General features: G+C 36.8%; 1 long non-coding RNA gene across 1 annotated transcript in view; it reads left to right on the top strand.

Moving 5' to 3' along the window:
• LOC122752774 overlaps positions 1-21,804 on the top strand; it is a 50,744-nt gene extending 28,940 nt beyond the window's left edge. The window contains exon 3 of the long non-coding RNA XR_006356208.1: positions 20,960-21,804. This is a non-coding gene — a long non-coding RNA (uncharacterized LOC122752774). The remainder of the gene's footprint in view (positions 1-20,959) is intronic.
• Positions 21,805-24,904: the final 3,100 nt, after the last annotated feature.

Here is a 24,904-nt window from a genome sequence, read left to right as displayed (position 1 = left end):
TTCTGATTGTTCTTTCACAACATGACTAATGCAGAAATATGTTTAATGTGATTATACATACATAACCTATATCAGACTGCTTTATGTCTTGGGGAGGGGGGAAGGAAAGGAGGGAGGGGAAATTTTTTGGATCTCAAAATCTTATAAAAGCATGTAACTGAAAAAATTTAAAAATATACATATATTTTACAGGTTAGAATTTTTTTGGGGGGTGGGGCAATGAGGATTAAGTGACTTGCCCAGGGTCACACAGCTAGTGTCAAGTGTCTGAGGCTGGATTTGAACTCACATCCTCCTGAATTCAGGGCCGGTGCTTTATCCACTGCACCCTAGCTGCCCCCAAATAAAATACTTTTAAGACTGACCTAGGGGCACAAAAACAAAAATAAAACAGTCTCTCCCATCAAATATTTTATATTTCATCAGTAGAGATAGACTTTTGTGGTTTTCTGTATTTATTTATTATGCTGTACATGCATTTGTGTGTAAACATACACATATTTAACAAAAACACATATATAAATATGTGTACCTAATTATATATTCAATGTGTACTACTTAAGTGTATATTATAATATAATTTGTTAATTGTAAAATATAGAATTAAATGTTATTGTATATTCCACATATATATACCTATAAATAGATTTAACTAGCTATTTTGTATGTTTATTTAAATACATCGATAATATGCTATATTGATGATATTAATAAATACATTCTATTTTGAGATTTAAAAAAAACATTGATCTAGGGGTGGAAGGGGCCTTGGAGGTCTCTAGTAGAATTAGAAGTTAAATGACTTTCCCAAATGTTGTAGGGCTCCTTAAACTATGACTGCCACAATTTATTTGTTTTTTTTTAAATGACCCTCATTATGTGCATGAGGATATTCTTGCTTCTTAGAATATTGTCATGGCAAGTTCCATCCTTCCTCTGAGGAATACAAATGAACTGATATTGCTTGCTATAGAACAGAGAAAGGCATTCACACAATTACATGCCGCTCCGTTATTTATGAAGGCTTTTTCCTCCCCTTGTTAAGATCTTTGTGTATTAGAACCTATTGTATCTTTCCCCTGCCCTACAGAATCTGAATATTTCCAAATAGAATCACAAGGGGAAATGTGATCAACACTTCCATAAAGCCTGTGATTCTCACTCAAAAAGAAAAACCCAAGGCCATCCTTCTGGCCCTGCCCAGGCAATTCCAAAGTAGGAACCACATTCATACTAATTGACTACCTTCATGATTTTAATTATTTTCTTGTTTTTTTTGCTTTCATACCTGAAACCAGTGGTCTCCCCCTGTTGCCCAAATTAGAAGTTCTTAGATAAGGGTCCATCTGAGTAAGACACACATTTTCAGACACAATGTGGGAATTTGTTTTACTTGATTATGCATATTTGTTACAAGGTCTTTCTTTTTCTTTCTTTTTTTTTCTTTTTTTATTCCCCAGTGGTCAGTGGGAAGGCAAAGGGCAATAGGAATAGGGTTGAAAAAAATAAAAAAGAAGAAGAAAATGAGAGTTACTGAGGTATCAGTTTTTTAAATGCAGAAAAGGGAAACAAAGGAAGTATAGAAAGAAGCCCAGACAAGTGGGCCACAGGATACAGTATATGGCACATAATAAGTACTTAATAAATGTTTATTGATTGATTTATTGTATACTTAAAAAGAAAAGCAAGCTGTACATAATGGAGACTAGCAATTTCATGTACAATCCTCCCCCCTATGTATATGGAAATACCCATTTTAAAAATTAAAATTAATTTTATTTTCTCAATAACCCACCCCCTCTCCTTCCCAGAAATGTCCGTTTTAAATGCCTATTTTATTTGATGGTTGTTAAGTTCAGAGAAAAAATATTTAATTTTTTACAAAAAAGAAAAATATCCATCTGGGTCCTCAAGGCCCATTCATACCCTGCCTTGTTAGTCAAACTTGGATAAATGGGGAAACATTCTCATATTCTCATGTTCCTTGACCATTTACTGTGCTCAAATATCCCAAAGAGTAGATTTGAAAATAGAGGTAATAGGGAACACCTTGCTCCTCCACTAAGAACCATCAAGGAACCCTTGAAAAGAAAGAATATCTAATAGAACTTATCCTGTACAATAGGGAAAGGTAGGAAATCATCTTGGGGGCATGCCATTCCCCACCCCACCCCAGCAGTCTTCTGGTTCCCTTTTGTTCTGTTACCCCATAAAAACCCTGTCCTCAGTTCCCATCTTTGGGTATTCCTAGCTTTTGGCTTTGCCATACTATGAGCTATAGTTCCTCTGTCCTAATTAAAGACCATATTTTCTCCTATATTGATTGTTTCCTTAATTCATAGGTTAACACATTTAAAAAGGAAAAAACCAAAATCTTTTTGAAAATTACTCCCAGAAAAAAAGACTTTATTTTTATAATATTGATATTATAGTATAAATTGTTCTGTTTCTGTCCATAGTTCATATGTCTTTCCACATCTCTGTGAAATCATCTATTTACTCATTTCTTACAGTACAATATCATTCTATAGAATTCCTAACCATAAGCCACTCCCCAATTAATAGGCCATCCCCTTTGTTTCCAGGTTTTTTTTGCCAGTACAAAAAGAGCTACCATACATATTTTTGTACATCTAGAACCTTTTCATTTTTCTTTGATCTTTTTTGGGGTACAGACCTAGCGGTGGTAAAACTGTATTGAAATAATGCAGTGATACTAATAATACAATCTATTTCTTTAGTGTTGTCTATTTTCAGAACAACTTTGTAGTGCAAGTATTATTATCCACACTATGCATGTGAGAAAACTAAAGTTCAGAAACAGCTTACGAAGTGGCCTCTTTAGGAGTCTGTAGTCAGTAAAATATTCATAGAAATGGAATTCAGGGGGCAGCTAGGTGGCGCAGTGGATAAAGCACCGGCCCTGGATTCAGGAGTACCTGAGTTCAAATCTGGCCTCAGAAACTTAACACTTACTAGCTGTGTGACCCTGGGCAAGTCACTTAACCCTCATTGCCCCACCAAAAAAATAAAATAAAATAATATTAAAAAGAAATGGAATTCAAGTGTTGTAACTCCCAGACGTGACAGCATGACATAGTAGACAAGAAACTGAACTGGCAGTAAGGAAGACCTCTAAAGTCCACACCTGCTCTAAGTCTATGATCCTATAATAGTCTTTTCCTCTATGTTCCCCCACCTACCTCTCTCACCCCACCCTCCACCCCTTTCCTTTCCCACTCCCAAAAGAGACCAAAGGTTGGGTTGTCTGCCTCCCTTTTCAACTGTGTTCTCTAGTAGGTAGGTAGGGGCAAAAATCAAAGTCAGATCTGGATCCTAAAAACACAGATCTCAATTTTTCTAAATGTAGTTAGTAGGTGCAGTGGATAGAATTTTGGACTTGAACTTCTGTTTTTGTTTTTGTTTGGACTTGAACTTTTAAGGGACAATTAGTACCAATACTACACAAGTTAATCTCAAAATTTGAGAAAAGAAATCCCTCTACCAGATTTTTTTTTTTTTTTGAGACAAATTTTGGACTTGCAGTTAGGAAGACCTGAGTTTAAATCCTGCCATGGATGCTTACTAGTCATGTAATCCTGGGCAAATTATTCAACCTTTCTTAGACTTAGTTTCCTCTTCTGTTAAATGGGGATAATAATAGCACTTCCCTCTCAGGATTGCTGGGAGGATAAAATGAGATAATATATGTAAAGAGCTTTGTACATCTTAAAATACTATATGTTGTTGTTTAGTGCTTTCAGTCATGTCTGACTCTTCATGACCGTAATTGGGGTTTTCTTGGCAAAGATATTGGAATGGATTGCCATTTCCTTCTTCAGGTCACTTTACAGTTGAGGAAACTGAGATAAACAAGGTGAAGTGACTTTCCTAAGGTTGTACAGTAAGTAGGTGTCTGAGGCTGCATTTGAACTCAGGTCTTCCTGATTCCAAATCTAGTACTCTACACTGCGCCACCTAGCTGCCCCAAAGCACTATATAAATGCTAACTATTATTTTTATTAGCCATTAATATTATTATAATCCCCATGAATGACTTTGTTAAACACCCTATTTCCCCCTTACTGATTCAGATTGGATTTCTACTTTACAAAGAAATATAGCCTGTCCATCTCTAAATCAGCCTCCCTTAAAATATAGCTTAGTACTACTCTGGTGGCTTTCTGAGAAGCACACTGTTTATTTTATTTAGTTGTTCCTGGATTTATAGGGCAACTAAATCAAACATGGTATTACTGTTCAAGAAACGTGATTTACTGTGAACAGCTAAAAAACCAGTAGTGGCCAACCATGAAAACTGCCTGGCAGATGGATATGTCCCTGGGCCTTTCCCAAATCCTGGAAAATTCTGCTTTGGAGGTAGTGGCAGTAATTCCATAATCATATATAGGAACTGAGGTGACAGGTAAATTACCAAAGAGTTTTAGGTTACATTTAGGTTATATCTGTGAGGCAGGTATTATTTTCATTTTCATATAGGTAAGCAGAGACAAAGGTAGATGACTTTTGGTCAAGGTCACATCCATTATCCATGATCAGCAAGTCAAAGGTTCACCATGAAACTCTATTCCCTGCTCAGTGATCTATCCCAGAAGCCATGCTTCACTACACAATTAATTTGTTCCCTTTTGTCAAAAATCCAAATACAATTGTATAAGAATAAAAGAGAACATTAAGACTCTTACACGTGGCTTAAGATAGACCAAGTGCATTTCTAAAAAATTATTACAATCTAATGAAAATCCACTTGGTTACAGTTAAACTTATCTTTCCTGGAATATCCATTAAAACAAAACACATTCCACAGCTCTAATGCACAGTATCATAGTTAAAATAACTGGATTTACCAGCAATAAAGCTTCAGTTCAACACATCATTTCTATAGAATTTCTGTTTCTCTCAAAGACTGAGTATGTGTATCTCCTAGTCTCTTTATAAAGGGCAAGTGAGAAAAAGAAAATGGCCAGAAGTATAGAGATGTCATGGGCCACACCAAGCAGTTAATCCTATAAACCAGAATATGAGGTTTACGGTGGATTATGGATACAGGTTCTAGTCTTGAAGTCTTCACTCAGGTTGAGCTTTTTACTTAAATTTATCTTGAACAGTGTCAATGGAGTAAAGCCCTAAGGAACCTGATCCAATCATATCTCATCAGCTCTGTGTGTGTGTGTGTGTGTGTGTGTGTGTGTGTGTGTGTGTGTGTGTATGGTGTTGGGGGGACCAAGGGAGGAGAGTACAGTCTACATTTTACTGCCACTCATAGGACCAGAGTTTTGGAAAACTCACCAGTGTTTTTTAAAGCTCCACATTTCGTGGTTATCAAGTTATCTTGTGAAGCCAAATGGACAAACTTTTTTTTAAAACTGATCTTTCCAGCTGTTTAGGTTTGTTTTGTTTCTAAAGATGTTTCTTTTATTTGGCACATAGTTTTATCTGTCAACACAGAGTAGCCAGTACAATAAAGAAAGAGTTGATAACAGTTTTCCAATCCATATCTATTTTTCCCTAGGGTATAACTGATCCTTGACTTTAAAAAATTTCTTTTTATAATATTTATTTTATATATTTACAGCATATATACACACACATCACACATAAATAGCAAAAAGGCCAGGGCTTTAATCTAGGCTGGACTTTTCCTCGTCTCTTAAACCAGCAATACTTTAAATATCACAAAGCAACCCAGATTCTATCACTTACAGTAATGGAAAGTTTAAATATTCATTTTGTTTTAATGAACCTGACTAAGGCCATGATTGGGGAGCCATGTACTATGAAATGTCTTCTCTTTTTTTCTCAAAGAAGCAAGGCACTCTGGTATTTCACTTTGGGAATGAATTGGGGTTCTGCAGCCCAACCTGCTGTAGTTTGCTATAGATTTCTAGAAAATGCTGAAAAATAGGGCTGCCACCACTTACCTTAATAGGACTGTGGAGCACTTGGCAACCAAACAGGTGTCAAATGGCTTGGGGTACAGTGAGCCTTGGAAGCTCAAAAGCTTGGGTGCTACTGTATCTGTCAATGAGGTGGAAAAGAAACACCAGGAGAAGCATCAGAAGATAAGAACATTGGCCAGGGATAATAAGCCAGAAGAGTGTGGGGCAGATGTAGACAACCCAGCCAGAAATAACAAGGGCAAATTGTATAAATTCCTAGACAGCTTTACAATACATTATGATTCAGGTAGAATACCCACACTCACATAGGAAAGGGAAGGGAAAGAACACTGTCAAAGTCATCTAAAATAAGAGCAGAATTTAACAAGAGCACTGGGCACATTGTCTGCAGGTTCTCATTGTCTGCTCATAGTCTGGGGTTCTCCAATTTCAACTTTGATCCTTGCTAGTTGTATGACCCTGAGAAAGTCACCTAACCTCAGTTTCTGCATTGGTAAGATCATGAGAACAAGATCACAGAGATTTGGAGCTAGAAGAGATCATCAGAGGTCATCTAGTCCAACCTTCTCATTTTATAGTTGAAGAAATTGAGGTTCACAGATGTCTAGTGACTTGCTCAAATTTATACAGCATTAAGAAGAGGTAGGATTTGAATCCAGGTCTGGTGTTGAATGCATCTGCTTACCTTTTCTAGAGCTATGAACTGCCTGAGGGTAATCAAAACCAGTTAAAAGAGGACTATCTAAACCATTAAAAAAAAAAAAAGAATGTGAAATACAGATATCAGAAGGGGCTACCTGACTTTGATCCCAACTGACCCCAAGATTGGAGCAGGTCCAAACTAGTTTCCAGTTTCCCCCATGCTGCACCTGGAGCTCCTGCCAGATGCTACCCCTCCCCCTGCCCCCAGATGTTCTGTCTTCTTCTTCTTCTTCTTTTTTAAAATAAAAGTATTTTATTATTTTCCAGTTACATGTAGAGATAGTTTTCAACATTTGTTTTTATAAGATTTCCAATTTCAAATTTTTCTCCCTCCCTCCCCTCCCTCCCCCCTTCACCCCCTCCCCTAGACAGCAGGTAATCTAATATAGGTGTTATCTATCTATCTATCTAGTAACATTAAACATATTTCTGCATTAGTCATGTTATAAGAAAAGAATCAGAGCAAAAAGGAAAAACCTCAAAAAAGAAAAACAATAAATAGCCCCCAAAACAAAAGAAATAGTATGGTTCAATCAGTATACATATTCCACAGTTCTTTTTTTTTCTTTCTGGATTTGGAGAGCCCCCAGTCTTCTTTTGCAAAACAATTTAGAGAACAGTTTCTTGAGGCTGTGCCCAGTAGAAATGTATATAACCCCACTCCCTCTGCCCATCTTGGGCACTCCAGTACCCTGGTGCTATGTGGTGACCCTGAACTGCAATTTTCTTGCCTCAATTAAAGATCGTAGTTTTTGCTACTTTGGTAGTCTTTATTTCAGGTTAACATCTGACTCTGAAGCTGATGTATTTTCCACTACAGCACATTACCTCTGGTCATACCTGTACTACCAAATGATTTACAAACCTTAAAGCACTTTTAAAAGTGAGGCGTTATTATTAAACTAGTATTTCCCAAATGTTCTGAGATTCTAATCAATCTTTTGCTGAGCACAAGACTCGTTACCGGGGTAGGGGACTTTGGGGAGAGGTGGTGGTGGTATGTGGTCCTAAATCAATCAATAATCTAATGTTATGGTTCTCAAAGTGTGGCCCAGGAAACCCCTGGGGTCCCTGAAACTTTTCAGGGGGTTCATAAAATCAAAACTATTTTCATAATAGTGTTCCAAAAGTTTTAGTGTAGTTTTAAGCTTGAGTCATTATTATACTAGGCATTATATTATTACAATAGTATAATAATGTAAGTTTGGATGGCTATTATAAATTGATATTATAGTATTATACAATTATTCTAAATTTGTAATATAAACATTAATAACCACACAATGTTATTTTATAATAGCTTATAAACTTATATTATTACCAATTGCTAAATTATAAATTTATAATAAGCTTTAAAAAGCTTAAAACTGCCCTAAAACTTTATGAGGATACCCTATACTAAGATGTTTTAATACTTGATAAGGTAAATATTAATAGATATAACAAAAGCTCTTTCAGATCCCCAATATTTTTTCTTTTTTTGGCAGGGCAATGGGGGTTAAATGACTTGCCCAGGGTCACACAGCTAATAAGTGTCAAGTATCTGAGGCCAAATTTGAACTCAGGTCCTCATGAATCCAGGGCCGGTGCTTTATCCACTGCGCCACCTAGCTGCCCCCTCCCCAGTAATTTTTATGAGTGTAAAAGGGTCCTGAGACCAAAATACTCAAAGAATCACTGAACTAATGCATTGATTTGGGGGGGGGAAGGGCAATGAGGGTTAAATGACTTGTCCAGGGTCACACAGCTAGTAAGTATCAAGTGTCTGAGGCTGGATATGAACTCAGGTCCTCCTGAATCCAGGGCCAGGTGCACCACCTAGCTGCTCCCAGTTGATTGAAGGAAGAAATAGCAAGCCCTCTTCCTCCCCACAACCTAGCCAATGCATATGCATACACACAGAGGCTTTGGGGTTTGGTTATAGCAACCTGAGCCAGGTAGATACCAAAGGTTAAAAGAGCTAGGGGTTATTCATGAGCAGCAATATTAACACTTATGTTTCTTTCAATATTCACTTTTTTTAAATCCTCTCCTAGAAACTAACTGTGCCATTAGGGCACAGCTGCAAGTGGTAACCAGCTGCTTACTGGATAACCTGAATTTAAGTCAAGCTGAATGAACGGAAGAATTAATAGAGGGAAGAAGGAACGTTCTCTGTGTCTGGGAGGATACCCTTAAGCTTATTACCTTTAAGTCACTAAATCACTGTGGGTGGGTGGGGGAAACTCTCATAAAACAATTTTAACGTAAATTTTTAGCAAAAGTAACAATTACTTAGTAATTATAGGCTTTATATACCTAACAAGATCATAAATTAATTTAAAAGCTTTCTACTATCTACATTCTCATCTCAGCTGACTGTCAATAGGAATTCCTTAGGGAAGCAACATGACATCAACTTGTGCTTAGAAACAAATGCTTCCAGTCAACCATATAATTTTCTAATTGTCTTTGAAAATTAAACTCTCATAGAATAAGATACACATTCAGCTGCACTATTATTATTATGATTGGGCCTAGAATGAATAAACTGCTTTAGAGGAATAAACAGCTCAGGCATGAATTGGATTTTTTTCTAAGGCATCAGCCAAGCAGCAACACATAGTGCCTAGAGGGTCACTATTGGAATCAGGAAGACGTGAGTTCAAGTCCTACCCATGACACATACTAGTTAGGTGACAGTGGGCAAGTCAACTAGTCTTACAAAGTTATTTGATCTACCGAGAAGTTACATAGTGGATGTTACCAATCTGCATTGGGGGAGGGACTTTACACACTATGAACCTCATGAATTGATTAAATAAATCACAGGCTCAGAATCACCACCACCCTCTCCCCATAAAGAAAGAACAAGGATTCCATTTACTGCAGTGGAATAAGTATGTGACTAACAGCTACCCCAAATCTCTTGGCAATGTTAAAGAACTTTGTGCATTATACTGAATCACCCACAAAGAGTCCATGCCATAACATTTAGCAGTTTCCTGCCAGAGTATAAGTGAAATGGATGAAAGTGCGCCCTATTTTGAAAAAAATCACGTGTTCTAGAAGGACAGATTCCTGTAAAATGAATTTCTTGTAATCAAATCATTTCATAAATGCATTAGGGAAACTCACTATTTATGAGAAATCTAGGGGGAAATCTTAGTGCATAATGAAGAATTAACCTCTCAGTGGCTTCCCACTGTATAATACTATATATTGCAGAGAAATTGACTATCCACATTGGTGGAGGGTGTTTCCTTACTCCCTATAAGAATGAAATCATAGATCTAAATAAAAAAAGAAAAAAGTTTTTCTTTATATTGAACTAAAAGTCTTCCTTTTGAATGCTTGGTGACAGTTTTCATAGAAGGCAACATCGTACGTACAATAGACAGAACAATGCTTTCAGTGCTGCAGAACTTGGGTTCGAATCTGAGCTCTGAGGCGAGTCAATTAACTTGTCAGTGTCCCCACACAACTCTCTAAGATTACAAATTACAGATGAATTGAGGACTTGAATTGGTGAAAGAAGCTTCCACACTAGGTTCCTTTAATAGGTCTATATAAGGAAGGGTTGAATCTATAGGGCCCTCCCCCACCATGAATTATTGGTCTGATTCAGCATTTATACTGGTGATTTTTTTGGTAAAGAGAACAATTATCCCTAAGTGATCTGTTGCGTATATTTCAATTTCTGCACTGACTTTTCTGAGTGAGAAATATATTTACTCATTAAATTTTAAGTGATAATGTGATGCAACCGTAACTTCATAAATACAGATACTCATTCCACCAGATCACATGGCAACCCATTTGCACTTCTGGCTCCTGTATAATTATCATTTTCATTCTCATGGAGATTATTGTATCATAGATTTAGGGCTGGAAGAGACACTAGAGGTCATCTAATTCAATTTGCTATTTTACAGAAAAAGAATTGAGGCTAATAGTGTTAAGAGACTTGTTCAAGATTATAAAAGTATTAAGTGGAAGAGATAGGATTTGAACCCAGGTCCTATGACTCCAAACCAAGTACTTTTCCATATGATACCCTAGAGCCCTTTATCTAGGTATTTTAATGTTTTGTGGCTGCTACTACTACTGTTGACGGACAACTGTTATCCCTTGCTCCTACAAGACATTCGTTTCTTTTCCAATCATACATTTCCTTGACCGTATCATTTATGCCACCTCTTGTTAGTCAGTTATCAATGAAAATACGCCATAGCCAATCTAGGTCCAGCATATACCTCCCCACTGTCCTTAGGGTCATTCACAATTCTGATTCTTTCTAATCTATAGTGTTCAAGGATTCACAACCAAACAGCATCACCAAGAGAACTGTGTGTTTTGGTTTTTTTTTGCAGGGCAGTGAGGATTAAGTGACTTGCCCAGGGTCACACAGTTAGTGTCAAGTGTCTGAGGCTGGATTTGAACTCAGGTCCTCCTGAATCCAAGGCCAGTGCTTTATCCACTGTGCCATCTAGCTGTCTGAGAAGTGTGTATTTTAAAGAACAGATTTTCACGTTAGGAAAGAAGCTTAATGATGATGAGTGAGATGAGCAGAACCAGAAGAACATTGTACACAGTATCATCAACATTGAGTGTTGACCTACTGTGATGGACTATATTCTTCTCACCAATGCAATGGTACAAAAGAGTTCCAGGGAACTCATGATAGAAGAGGATCTCCAAATCCAAGAAAAAAAAGAAAGAAAGAACTGTGGAGTATAGATGCTGATTGAACCATATTATTTCTTTTGTTTTGGGTGCTGTTGTTGTTTTTTTCTATTTTGAGGTTTTGCATCACTGCTCTGATTTTTTCTCTTGTAACAGGATTAATGCAGAAATAGGATTAATGTTATTATGTGTTTATATATGTGTGTATATATCTATATCTATATGTATATGTATAGAGATATATAGATATAACCTATATCAGATTACCTGCTGTCTAGGGGAGGGGGGAGGGAGGGGAGGGAGGGAGAAAAATCTGAAATTGTAAAGCTTGTATAAACAAAAGTTGAGAACTATATTTACATGTAACGGAAAAAATAAAATACCTTATACATTAAAAAAAAAAAAGGAAAGAAGCTTAAGATTGTTGAAAGTGCTGTACAAGTTCCCAAACAGAAACCAGCCCACCCTCTTCCACCATTCAATTCTAGGCCAAGTTCACTGTCCATTTAGAGTCCCTATCCAAGATATGGATATAAATGGGCTAAACAGGCCACTCACCCAACCGTTTATCAAGTGGACAATATGCATCCTTCATTCATTTGGGTTTTCCTATGAGAATTACTAGGCTGATCTCTTTTGAGAGACTGTAGATTTCACAGAGAAGGCTCTGTTGTATTACAAGTCTTGATGCCACCATAACCATGCACGTCCTAACATAAATCTTTTATTGGTGATGAATTAAGCTAGCTTATTACAAGGGCTTTTATAAATGAAATAGAGAGGGATTCAATAAATAGATACAATATAGGACAGATCTGCTGGCACTTTTACTGCTCTCTAATCTCATGATCAATTAAGACAGAACCATCACATATAGACTCTGGAACCTCAGTATCCAAGGATGTGGAATGAGCATGTGAAAGAAGGTGAATTCACAAGAGTGGTTGGACCCAGCCAAGTACACAAAGATGAAATGCTTTAGGGGACCCAGTTTTGAAGGCACTGATGAACTAATTTTAAGCTATCTTCAACAGAAGAACATACCAAAAGAACAAACAATAGAGAGCTCAGTGGACAGAGTGATGGAGTCAGGAGTTCAAATTTAGTTCCAGAAACTTACTAGTGCTGTGACCCAAGTTGCTTAACATTTGTGTGTTTGCCTCAGTTTCCTCAACCGCAAAATGGGCATAATAATAGCACCACCTCCCCAGGTTGCTGTGAGAATCAAATAAGACATTTGTAAAGTACATAGCAAAGTGCCCAGCACATAGTAAGCACATGATAACTGCTTGTTTCCTTCCTTCCAAACAACATACAGGTAGTGGTATCAATACATCTTCACAATGTCATAACTGGATAAAAGGTAAACAAAACACATGATGTTATCATATTTGTGGTCTGTTCATTACAAAAAACAAAAACCCAAGGCTTTTGATTTGCAACAGCAAAATATAATGAACTCAAAGGTTTTTTACCCCAATAGTCTCGGAGGTGGAAGTCAAAAGTGGACAAAATTCACTGAGAGATATAACTACAAGTAGTGGGGTAGAGCACTATAGAGAGAGCTAGCCTCCAAGTCAAGAAGACTTTGCTTTAAGACAGACCGACACATACTGGCTATGTGATCCTTGACTTCTCATTGTTCTAAGTAACTTGCTAATGCTATATATGTTGAAGAACAACTGCTGATTGCTCGTGGGAAAAATTCTTACAATAATGAAATCACAGGTCCAGTTTAAAAAAAAATAATGATGGAACAAGAGAGATAAACTGATTCAATGTTCCTCTCTTTACCATAGCAACCAAGGCATAAAAACCAAGGCAAGATCCAAGGAAGCCTGATACAGTGGAAAGAATGGTGATTTTGGAGTCCAAGTACCAGGGTTCAATTACCACCCCTATTTATTAAAAACAATGTGACCTTAGGCCAGCCACTTAATTTTCTTGGTATCAGTTTCCCCATTGATAAAACGAAGGAGCTGCATTAGATGGCCTATGAGGTGCCTTCCAGTTCTAGATCTATGATTCTATGATCTTTTTTTAAGCCAAAGATCACTGTCATGAAGGATGTCCAGATAAGAGTATAGTTAGAAAAGGGCACCCCTACCAGGATTAAGTAAGGTCTTCTAAATGCTCCCCTTTATAAACAGAATTCTGATGGTTGTTCAGTATGGCAATATAGTATGTTTCATTAATTACTGAAGTACAAGGTGATGGATGGACATGAAATAGTGATCATGTCCTTCAAAAGACACCTCAAAGAACCCCAGAAAATTGACTCACCTTTGTCATCTATTCAATTCTTTTAACTGGTTGCTAAAATGTCTTCTTTCTACATATCTTTTTTTTTTTTTTTTGCGGGGCAATAGGGGTTAAGTGACTTGCCCAGGGTCACACAGCTAGTAAGTGTCAAGTGTCTGAGGCTGGATTTGAACTCAGGTACTCCTGAATCCAGGGCCAATGCTTTATCCACTGTGCCACCTAGCTGCCCCTTTCTACATATCTTTAGTATCCACCACTCCATTCTGAGAGCTACATCATTTCTCACTCTATGACAGCAAACCCTACCTTACTGGTCCACTCCCTCCAATACCACTGTGATGTTTTCCAGGTAGAAGAGACTCTCATGTTTACTGCTAAAGCTCTCTTTGAAACTTGTTTTCACCATTTCCATTCCTCCACCTAAGTCTCTACAGCAGGGGTTTACAAACTTCAGCCCACCAGTATGCCACTTGTTTTTTATATAGCTCATAAGATAAAAACAGCTTTTACATGTTTAAATACTAAAAACCATTCTTAATTCATGCACCATGCAAAAATAGGTAGTAGGCCGGATTTAAGTTTGTAGACCACTGCTCCATAGCACTTTATGTTACATAGTCAGGTTAAAGGTTCATGTCTTTTTCTTTTCTTTTTTTGCAGGGCAATGAGGGTTAAGTGACTTGCCCAGGGTCACACAGCTAGTAAATGTCAAGTGTCTGAAGCCAGATTTGAATTCAGGCGCTCCTGAATCCAGGGTTGGTGCTTTATCCACTGTGCCACCTAGCTGCCCCCTTTTACAAAGCCCATCTCCCCCACCTTTCTTCTGTCTACAACCCACTGTGCCCTTTCTCCTTAACAAAGGTATCTTTTGATCTGACATATGTCTTGTCCTCATATCCTCAGATACACGGTCTAACCGCCTTGCACAGAGTTTGGTTTGGTTTGGTCCAGACCTTGGGTTTCACTGGTGTAGAGAATCCTTAGTGAAGAAACTTCCTCTACTAATGTAGAACAGCAACTGTTCTCCAATTTGTGGTCTTAAGAGATTTGCCTGAGAATCATGAAAGGCTAAATGACTCAGCCCAGGTCTTGCTGACTTCAGGCTGGTTCTCCACCCACTCTACCACATTATTTCTGTCTTGTATATAGTGTGATTTTGATAAATATATCAAATGAATGAGACCAGCAGGAAGATTATAACATCCATTGGTAGCTGGTCTACAGGAACTCATGAATAACAGTGTTGAACACTGGAAAAAGTGTTGGATTTTGAACCAGGGAATCTGGGCTCAAATCCCAGCTGTATCACTTACTAACACTTTGACCTTGAGCAAACCATTTCAACCCTTGGGGTTTTAGTTTCCTTATCTGCCAATAAGGGGATTGGATAAGATAACCTCCAAGGTCCCTTTAAGCTCTAAAACAATATCCTATGACTTTACTTTTGCTATACTCTAATAATCCCTTCAATATTGATGACTTTTATTCATTCATGCCAGCCCATTCTGTGCAACTCTTTACTTCCTGTAAAAATGCCACAGGGGTTGCACCAAATGTTGCAGAGTCCTTCCTTACATTCTCCTGACATGTTGATCATACCAATGGAAGAGTTCATCAATTACTCCTCACTCTGACTACATGAACAGCTAGTCAATAAGCATTTATGAAGTGCTTATTGTTTGCCAGGTACTAAGTCAAGTGTTGGAGATGCAAAAAAAGGCAGTGGCACGGGGCACAGTGGCACAGTGGATAAAGCACCGGCCTGAGATCAAATCTGGCCTCAGACACTTGACACTTACTAGCTGTGTGACCCTGGGCAAGTCATTTAACCTTCATTTCCCTGCAAAACAACAACAACAACAACAACAAAAACAAAACATGCAGTGGCACAAAAACAATCACCTACATTATAATAAGGAAGCCAAGACGAAAAGAAAAAGGTACATACAGGCTATACAGCATGAGTAAATAAAAAGTAATCACAGAGGGGAAGGCACTAGTCACCAAGTGACTAGAAAAGACCTCCTATAGAAGGTGGCATTTGAACTGAGGCTTGGAAGAAGTCAGGGAATTTTAAGAGGGAGAGGTACATAGAGAGAGTCTTCTTGACATAGTTAAGAGCAGCTGCAAAGATACAGAGATGGGAAATAGTGTCATGTGAAAGGAACAATATATATAGGGGAGTAAAGTATAAAAAGACTGGAAACGTAGGAAGGGACTAAGTTATAAATGACTTTAAATAACAAAAGATTTTATATCTTACAGGGAGCCACTGGAGTTTGAATAGGAATGCTGACATTCCTACACTTCAGAAAAAACAACACTTTGGCAGATGTATGGAGGTTAGTTCAAAGTGAAGAAAGACTCAGGCAGAGATATTTTTTCCTGTCAAATTTCTTGGATGAAGGCTTTACAAAGGTTCTTCATGCATGTGACGTGTTTCAGCTGCCTGTCCACACACTAGAATTTCCCCAATGTTCCTGGGAAGATCCTCACCTTCAATTCTTCAGAGATTATATCAGTTCATGACATACAGCCATACAACATCACTGTAAGAATATTAATGTTAAAAAAGAGGTTGAGGGGCAGCTAGGTGGCGCAGTGGAAAGAGCACCGGTCCTGGATTCAGGACGACCTGAGTTCAAATCCAACCACAGACACTTGACACTAGCTGTGTGACCCTGGGCAAGTAACTTAACCCCCACTGCCTCGCCAAAAAAAAAAAAAAAAAAAAAAAAAAAAAAAAAAAAAAGGTTGAGGTTTTAGAAAGAACCTAGGGCAAGGGGTGTCATTAAAAGAACCACAGCATTCAGTTTCCAAAAAGCAATGTAGACTGCTCTCTTCTCTACCTCCTGTCAGTTCTAGGCATAGTTCATTATCTATTTGTTGTTCATCCCAATTTATATGCTGATGGAGTGGCAGTGTCTATCCAACTGCACATCATAATTTGTACACTTGGCATTCTTCATCCACTTGGTTTTTTTCCAATATGGCTAGAGTTCTTTTGAGTGATTACATTTAGACATCTCTGTGAACATACTGCCTTCTGAACTAGGTTTTATTGTTCCCTATTATGAAAGTGCTATACAAATGAGCACGGTGGAGTTGAATTGTCCACAGCATTACTTTTTTTCTGAATTTAATGAACACCAAATAAAGTGAGTATTTCCACATATAAAGAAGAGCAGATGAGGATTATACATAAAAATGAAAATCTCTACTGCATAGTTTCCTTTTCCTTTTAAATAGAACATCCAACATATTACTTTAAAGCAAGATGTTAGAACATCCTGTTTGTTTCTGTGCATTAAAAAAATACTTCAGTGACTTTTGTTCCTTTCCTTTCTTTCTTTTTTAATAACACCATTGCTAGGTCCCCACTCTCCACCAAATTCTCTCCCAACAATAAAAAAGGGACAAATATAATTCTTGTAACAAATAAGCATAGTTAAGCAAAACAAATTCACACAAGGGCCATGTCCAAAAAATGTTTATCTCATTCTGCATCTTAAGACTTCTCTGACAGATCAATGAATTGGGGATGCAATTTAAAAACCTAGAAAAAGAACAAATTTAAAATTCCCAATTAAACACCAAATTTAAAATCCTGAAAATCAAAGGAGAAATTAATAAAATTTAAAGCAAGAAAACCATTGAACTAATAAATAAAACTGGGAGCTGGTTTTATGAAAAATACAATAAAAAAACCACTTATTAAATTTTTTTTTGGTGAGGCAATTGGGGTTAAGTGACTTTCCCAGGGTCACACAGCTAGTAAGTGTTAAGTGTCTAAGGCCGAATTTGAACTCAGGTCCTCCTGACTCTAGGGCCAGTGCTCTATCCACTGCGCCACCAAGCTGCCACAATTTTATTTTTTTAAAGAAAGAAAACCAAATAACCAGCATCAAAAATAAAAAGGGTGAATTCACCACCAATGAAAAGGAAATTAAAGCAATTATTAGGAACTATTTTGGTGGCCCAATCATGTGCCAATAAATCTAGCAATCTAAGTGAAATCGATGAATATTTACAAAATATAAATTGCTCAGATTGACAGAAGAGTAAATAGAATACTTAAATAACCCTAACTTAGAAAAAGAAATTGAACAAGCCATCAATGAGCTCCCTAAGAAAAAAATCACCAGGACCAAATGGATTCACAAATAAATTCTACCAAATATTTAAATAACAATTCCAATATAATATATACTCTTTGGAAAAATAGACAAAGAAGGAATCCTACCAAATTCCTTTTATGACAGAAATACAGTGCTGATACCTAAACCAGGGGGAACAGAAACAGAGAAAGAAAACTATACACCTAATGAATATTGATGCGAAATTTTAAAACAAAATACAGCAATATATCACAAAAACCATACACTATGACCAGGTGGGACTTATTATACCAGGAATGTAGGGCTGGTTCAATATGAGGAAAACTATCAGCATAATTTACCATATCAATGATAAATTGATAGAAATTATATAATTATCTCAATAGTTATAGGAAAAGCTTCTGCCAAAATACAACATTCATCCCTATTAAAAATGCTAGAAAGCATAGGAAAACATATCACTTTTCTTAAAATGATAATTAGAATCTATCTAAAAACTATCAGAAAGCACTATCTGTAATGAAGAAAAGCTAGAAGCCTTCCCAATAAGATCAGGGGTGAAGCAAGGATGCCCATTATTACCACTATTATTCAATATTGTATTTTACTAGAAATGCTATCTAAAGCAATAAAAGAAGAAAAAAGAGGAATTAGAATGGGCAATGGGGAAACAAAACTATCATTTTATGCAGATCATATGATGGTATACTTGGAGAATTCTAAAGAATCAACTAAAACTAGTTGAAATCATTAACAACTTTAGCAAAGTCCCATTATATAAAATAAATCCATATAAATCAACAGCATATATATTAGTATGTTATTTTTATATTTTAATATAACATATATATATGCAACAAAGTCAAGCAGCAAAAGATAGAAAGAGAATCCTTTTAAAATAACTGCAGATGATATAAAATACTTGGGAATCTACCTGTGAAGACAAACCCAGGAATTATATGAACACAACAAAACACTTTTCACACAAATAAAGTCAAATTTAAACAATTAGAAAAAGAGTAATTGCTCATGGGTATGCTGACCCAATAGAATAAAAATGACAATTCTACTTATATGTACAAAAATATTTACAGTAATTCTTTTTGTGGTAACAAAGAATTGGTAATTGAGGAGAAGTTCATCATTTGGTGAATGGCTGAACAAGTTCTGTTAAACGATTGTGATAGAATACTATTGTGCCATAAGAAATGATGGACAGGATACTTTCAGAAAAACCTGGAAAAACTTACATGAACTGATACAAAGTGAAGTGAGCAGAAGCAGGAAAACACTGCACACAACTGCTCTTTTTTTAAAAAATCATTAAAGTATTTTATTATTTTCTAGTTACAAGTAGAGATAGTTTTCAACATTTGTTTTTATAAGATTTCTAGTTTCAAATTTTTCTCCCTCCCTCCCTTCCCTCCTCCCTCCCCAAGACAGAAAGCAATCTGATATAGGTTATATATGTACAATCACATTAAACATATTTCTGCATTAGTCATGCTATGAAAGAAGAATCAGAGCAAAAGGGAAAGAACTCAAAAAACAAAAACAAAAAAAGTAGAAATAGTATAGTTCAATCAGCATCTAGATTCCACAGTTCTTTTTTTCTGGATTTGGAGAGCATTTTCTATCATAAGTCCTTTGGAACTATCTTGGACCGTTATATTGCCAAGAAGAGTCAAGTCTATCACAGTTGATCAACACATAATGTTGTTGATACTGTGTACAATGTTCTCCTGGTTCTGCTTATCTCACTCAGTATCCGTTCATGTAAGTTCCTACAGGTTTCTCTGAAATCCACCTGCTCATCATTTCTTACAGCATAATAGTATTCCATTACATTCATATACTACAACTTGTTCAGCCATTCCCCAATTGATGGGCATCCCCTCAATTTCCAATTCCTTGCCACTACAAAAAAAGCAGCTATAAATATTTTTGTACATGTGGGTCCTTTTTCATCTTTTATGATCTCTTTGGGAAAACGACCTAATAATGGTATTGCTGGGTCAAAGGGTATGTACCACAACTGCTCTCATGAGCAACGCTATATAATGATCAACTGTGAATTACTTAGCTATTCTCAGCAATACAAAGGTCAGAGACAATTCTAAAGGACTTATGGTGAAAAATGCTATACACCTCCAGAAAAAAAGAACTGATGGAGTCTGAGTGTAGATTGAAGCATACTTTTTAAAACTTTCTTTATCTTTCTTGATGATTTATTTTTTAGTCTGTATTTTCCTTCCCAACATGACTAATGTGGAAATGTTTTACATGACTGCACATGTATAACCTATATCAAATTGTTTGCCTTCTCAATGAAGGGGAGGGGTGGAAGGGAAGGAAAGAATCTAGAATTCAAAATTTAAAGAAAAACAAATATTAAACACTGTTCTTACATATAGTTCAAAAAATATTTAGAAAAGGTTTTTAAAAAATAAAATTTAAACAATTACCAAAAAAGACCTCTCTGTCAGGACATAGGTAGCATGCTTCATCATTGAACCTTTGGAGGTAGTCATTCATTGATCAAATTTCTTGGATTTCAAAGTTGTTTTTCTTTATAATGTTACTATCTCTCACTTTCCTCTGCATTACTTCCTATAAGTATTTCTAAATTTGCTTGAAACAGTTTCTTTCATTATTTTAAGGTGAAATAATATCCCATTACATTTATATAAAATAATTTGTTCAGGCATTCTTCAAACTGAGACACCCTGATAGTTTCCAATTCTTTGCTACAGCAATTAGAATCACTATAGATGTTATTTTACATAGATCTTTTCTCTCTCTTTTTAATCTCTTTTGGGGTATAGACCTGGTAGTGGTACTACTGAGTCAAAAGGCATTCATAGTTTAGTGTTTTTTTGAATACAGTTTCAAACATCTTTCTAGAACTGGGACAATTCATAGCTCCACCAATGGTGCACTGATTGGGGTGGCAGCCCATACTTCAATTGTCATTTTCCTTTTTTTTTTGTCTCTACTGCTATGATTGTCCAGGGCATTTTAAACAAAACACAAAGCCAACTGTCATGCTGTACCAGGACATCTTAAAGATAATTACCTGTTTTGTGATAAATAAATCAAATGTACCCTAAATGCAACATGGACAAAGTGAGCAGAAAGCACAAATATGCTGGGTGGTTGTTTAGTTCAGTTGACTGGGGGACCCCCTGAATCTGATGGCCATATTGGGTACTGAGCATTGCTATGTGACCTGTGAACACAGAGTCCTATTGACGCTTCTGTCTGTTGCTTCTCTTCTCTTTTTGCTCTTAGGTGATGATGGAGAATTGGATTGGGCTGTGACCTTGTTGGCTTTGAAAGGTTTGGAGAGCAAGCCACCAGAGGTCCAGGCCAGAGTTTGTGGTCCACTAGCCCAGCCCTGAGGAGTGATCATTCCCCAGCTCAGCAGTAGACTGATCCTGCAGCAAAGATGCTACGTTTTACAAAGGGAGAGGAGGGACCTCATCTATTGGCTATGCCAAATTTGGGAGCAAATTTGATATGGCAAATACTTTATAGAAACTGCTTTAAGTATGAAATTCCCGGGGCAGCTAGGTGGCGCAGTAGATAGAGCACCGGCCCTGGAGTCAGGAGTATCTGAGTTCAAATCCGGCCTCAGACACTTAACACTTACTAGCTGTGTGACCCTGGGCAAGTCACTTAACCCCAATTGCCTCACTTAAAAAAAATAAATTATGAAATTTCCTCCTCATCGAACCTGGACTGAGGCACAGAAAGAACTGAAAACCAGAGAATGGATATATACATGCACAGGTACTTAAAGGAACTCCAGGGTGGTAACTCAGAACTTATCTTTATGCTCTGAAGCAGCTATTGCTTCAGTCTTGTCCCCTAGGAAGGATACTCACTCTGCTTATCCTTTTCCTCCCCATATTTCCATCTCTAATTCCAATGTAAAGAAGGTGCAATTTTATGGAGCAGAGCACAACCTGGAAATACAGGGTTCTAAGGGACTAGATGTGATCAATATAATGTTAATAATAGCTAGCATTTCTATAATGCCTCCTATGGGATTAAGTGCTTTACAAATACTATCTTATTTGATCCTCACAAATATCCAGGCAAGTTAAGTGATATTATTATCTCCATTTTACAAATGAGGAAGCTGAGGCAAACAGAAGTCAAGTGATTTGCCCATGGTCACATAGCTAGTTAGTGTTGCAGGCTAAATTTGAACTCAGATCTCCCTGGCTGTATACACTATACCACCTAGCTGCCTCTAGCAGCTGTTAGCAAATAGAAGCATCTACAGCATGTCATAATCTATAGGGAATTCTTTCTTTTGCACTTTGTGTTGGCATGACAGGGGTATCTTTGGCAAATGTGTATTTTATGTTTCATTTGTAATCAGAGGATCAAAGTTTTTCTGTTTTTACATCGTTTTGTAGTTTTTTAAAGATATGACATTTCTGTTGGAGGAAGGACTGAAAGGTTGTACTTTGATCTATGAAATAAAATACATTTTTGTCACCAACAAACAAGAATCACAGTTGCATCTTGTGTTCTCTATACTTTTCAATTAATTATTTGATAGTAAAGTAATGGCCTACAATAAAATATTGCTTGTGAGAGCCTGCCTAATTCTCTTCTCTTACCCTTATCAAGAATGCTGTGGGGGCAGCTAGGTGGCGCAGTGGATAGAGCACCGGCCCTGGAGTCAGGAGTACCTAAGTTCAAATCCGGCCTCAGACACTTAACACTTACTAGCTGTGTGACCCTAGGCAAGTCACTTAACCCCAATTGCCTCACCAAAAAAAAAGAATGCTGTGAGGGGCAGCTAGGTGGCACAGTGGATAAAGCACCAGCCCTGGATTCATCCGACCTCAGACACTTGACACTTACTAGCTATGTGACCCTGGGCAAGTCACTTAACCCTCATTGCCCCGCAAAAAAAAAAATAAGAACAATGCTGTGGATATATGTATATTCTTATCATAAACATTTTGCATAGATGGGAAAGTAGGCATATGGGTCAATAGTTATTACTGTTCTCTCAGCTGACTTATTTCGATAATAAAACAGTTTGAGACTCTCTCACACACATACACACACACCTTTATCATCTTCTCCTCTTGCATATGGCTTGAGAAGTGATCACTCAGAAGGCTCTAATATAGGTTGGGTACAAATAGTATGTACTAAGTGCCAGGCACTATGTTAAGCACTGGATTCAAAAGTTAATTTCTATGGTCTCTATCTATAATTATATGAGTTACAATTAAGTTCAGCTAAGGAGTGTACCCTCTTTATTCACTGGGTACCTTCCTATTAAAAATGTATATGTATATGTGTATGTATATATATACATACATGGATGAATACATGTATATATACATGTGTATAACCACATCTTTGTGCACATATATGTATATATAATTATGCTTCTGATTTAAATTTAATGATTTAGTTACACACATATATATAATTATACATATGTACATACATATTTTCACAACAAGCATGCTATCATAAATATCCAGCTACCTTGGGGAATAGAATAAAAATTGACCATTCAGATTTCCTAAAATAAAGTAGAAAGACATTTTCTCTCCAGTATTCCTGATTCTTTGGAAGAGATCACTCGCTTTTCAGAGCCCTGAGAACATTTTTCTTAAGTACTTCCTATATACTCAAAAATTCTAATTTGTATTATTCTCATTAGTATTCATATCTTATTGGCAATACTCATGATAAATTCATCCTGAGCAGGAACTGTGTCATTTTTGTTATCTAGTGGCACCTAGTACAAAGCCTTGGCACCTAGCGGACATATTTTTAAAATATTGAATTGAATGGACTTTTTGTGGTAAAATAACCAAGTATTCTCTTCCACATTTGTCTGCTGAAATGTAACAGCTCAATAAACAGCTGTCTATGGAGACAAGCAATGTATCATCACCAAAAAAACCCAATACTCCCAAAAGAAAACTATTTGCTCCTTTGACATCATTTTTCAACTTAAGCCTTCACAGCTGCACATACTGTTTATGTGTTACTAAAAATCTGGATCTTTCCCACCAATAACCACTGTTCTCAATGCTAGAAAACTCTAAGCTGGCAGGCTTGCCTGACTAGTGGGCAAAATGATGGTAGATATAAGGCTATTAGAACTAAAGGTTATTGTGAGTCAAGGAGAGGTAAATTAACTCTTTCCTGATTTTGCTTTAAATCTATCATTCAGGGAAGGTAGTGTGGTGTGGTGAACAGTATCCTAGCATGCACTGCACTCCCTCCAAGGAAGAACCTAAAATGTCTATTTTGAGAAAAATCTTAATCCAAGAAATAAAATAAGAATATAATTTTGAATGAAAAAATAAAATATGATATAACAATACCAGGCATATTTGTTGTGATTTGGTCATTTTTAGTCATATCTGAAATGGGGTCTTCTTGGCAAAGATACTGGAGTGATTTGCCATTTCTTTCTTCAGTTCATTTTACAGATGAGGAAACTGAGGCAAACAGGGTTAAGTGACTTGCTCAGGATCACACAGCTAGTAAGTGTCTGAGGGGAATATGATCTTAGAAAGAAGAGTCTTCCTGATTCCAAGCCTGGTACTCTATCCACTGTGCCACTTAGCTGCCCAGGCACATAGTAATCACTTAATAAAAGCTTTATCTATCTATAAAACATGAATGGAACGTAGCAAAAATAAAATCTTCATGTAAGGAGTAGGAGTGGAGAGATACAGAAACAAATCCCAGCTCTGATGATTATTAGCTGTGTTACTACAAGTAAGCCACTAACCTCCCTGAAACTCAATTTCTCCTCTGTAAAATGAGAAGATTGGATTACATTATGACCTTGTAAACTTTTTTGTGATATAGACCTCTAAAAGCAGTCTAACAAAGCCTATAGAACCCCCTCTTAGAATAATGTTATTGAATACATAAAATAAGTACAAAGGAAATCAATTCTATTGGAATACAATTAAGAAGGTTTTAAAAAGTGGCTTGCTGCGGGCAGCTAGGTGGCGCAGTGGATAAAGCACTGGCCCTGGTTTCAGGAGAACCTGAGTTCAAATCCGACCTCAGACACTTGACACTTACTAGCTGTGTGACCCTGGGCAAGTCACTTAACCCTTATTGCTCTGTGAAAGAAAGAAAGAAAGAAAGAAAGAAAGAAAGAAAGAAAGAAAGAAAGAAAGAAAGAAAGAAAGAAAGAAAGAAAGAAAGAAAGAAAGAAAGAAAGACAGA

The sequence above is a fragment of the Dromiciops gliroides genome, chromosome 4, assembly GCF_019393635.1.
Source record: "Dromiciops gliroides isolate mDroGli1 chromosome 4, mDroGli1.pri, whole genome shotgun sequence".
Lineage (NCBI taxonomy): Eukaryota > Metazoa > Chordata > Mammalia > Microbiotheria > Microbiotheriidae > Dromiciops > Dromiciops gliroides.
This window is presented reverse-complemented; position numbering and strand designations above follow the sequence as displayed.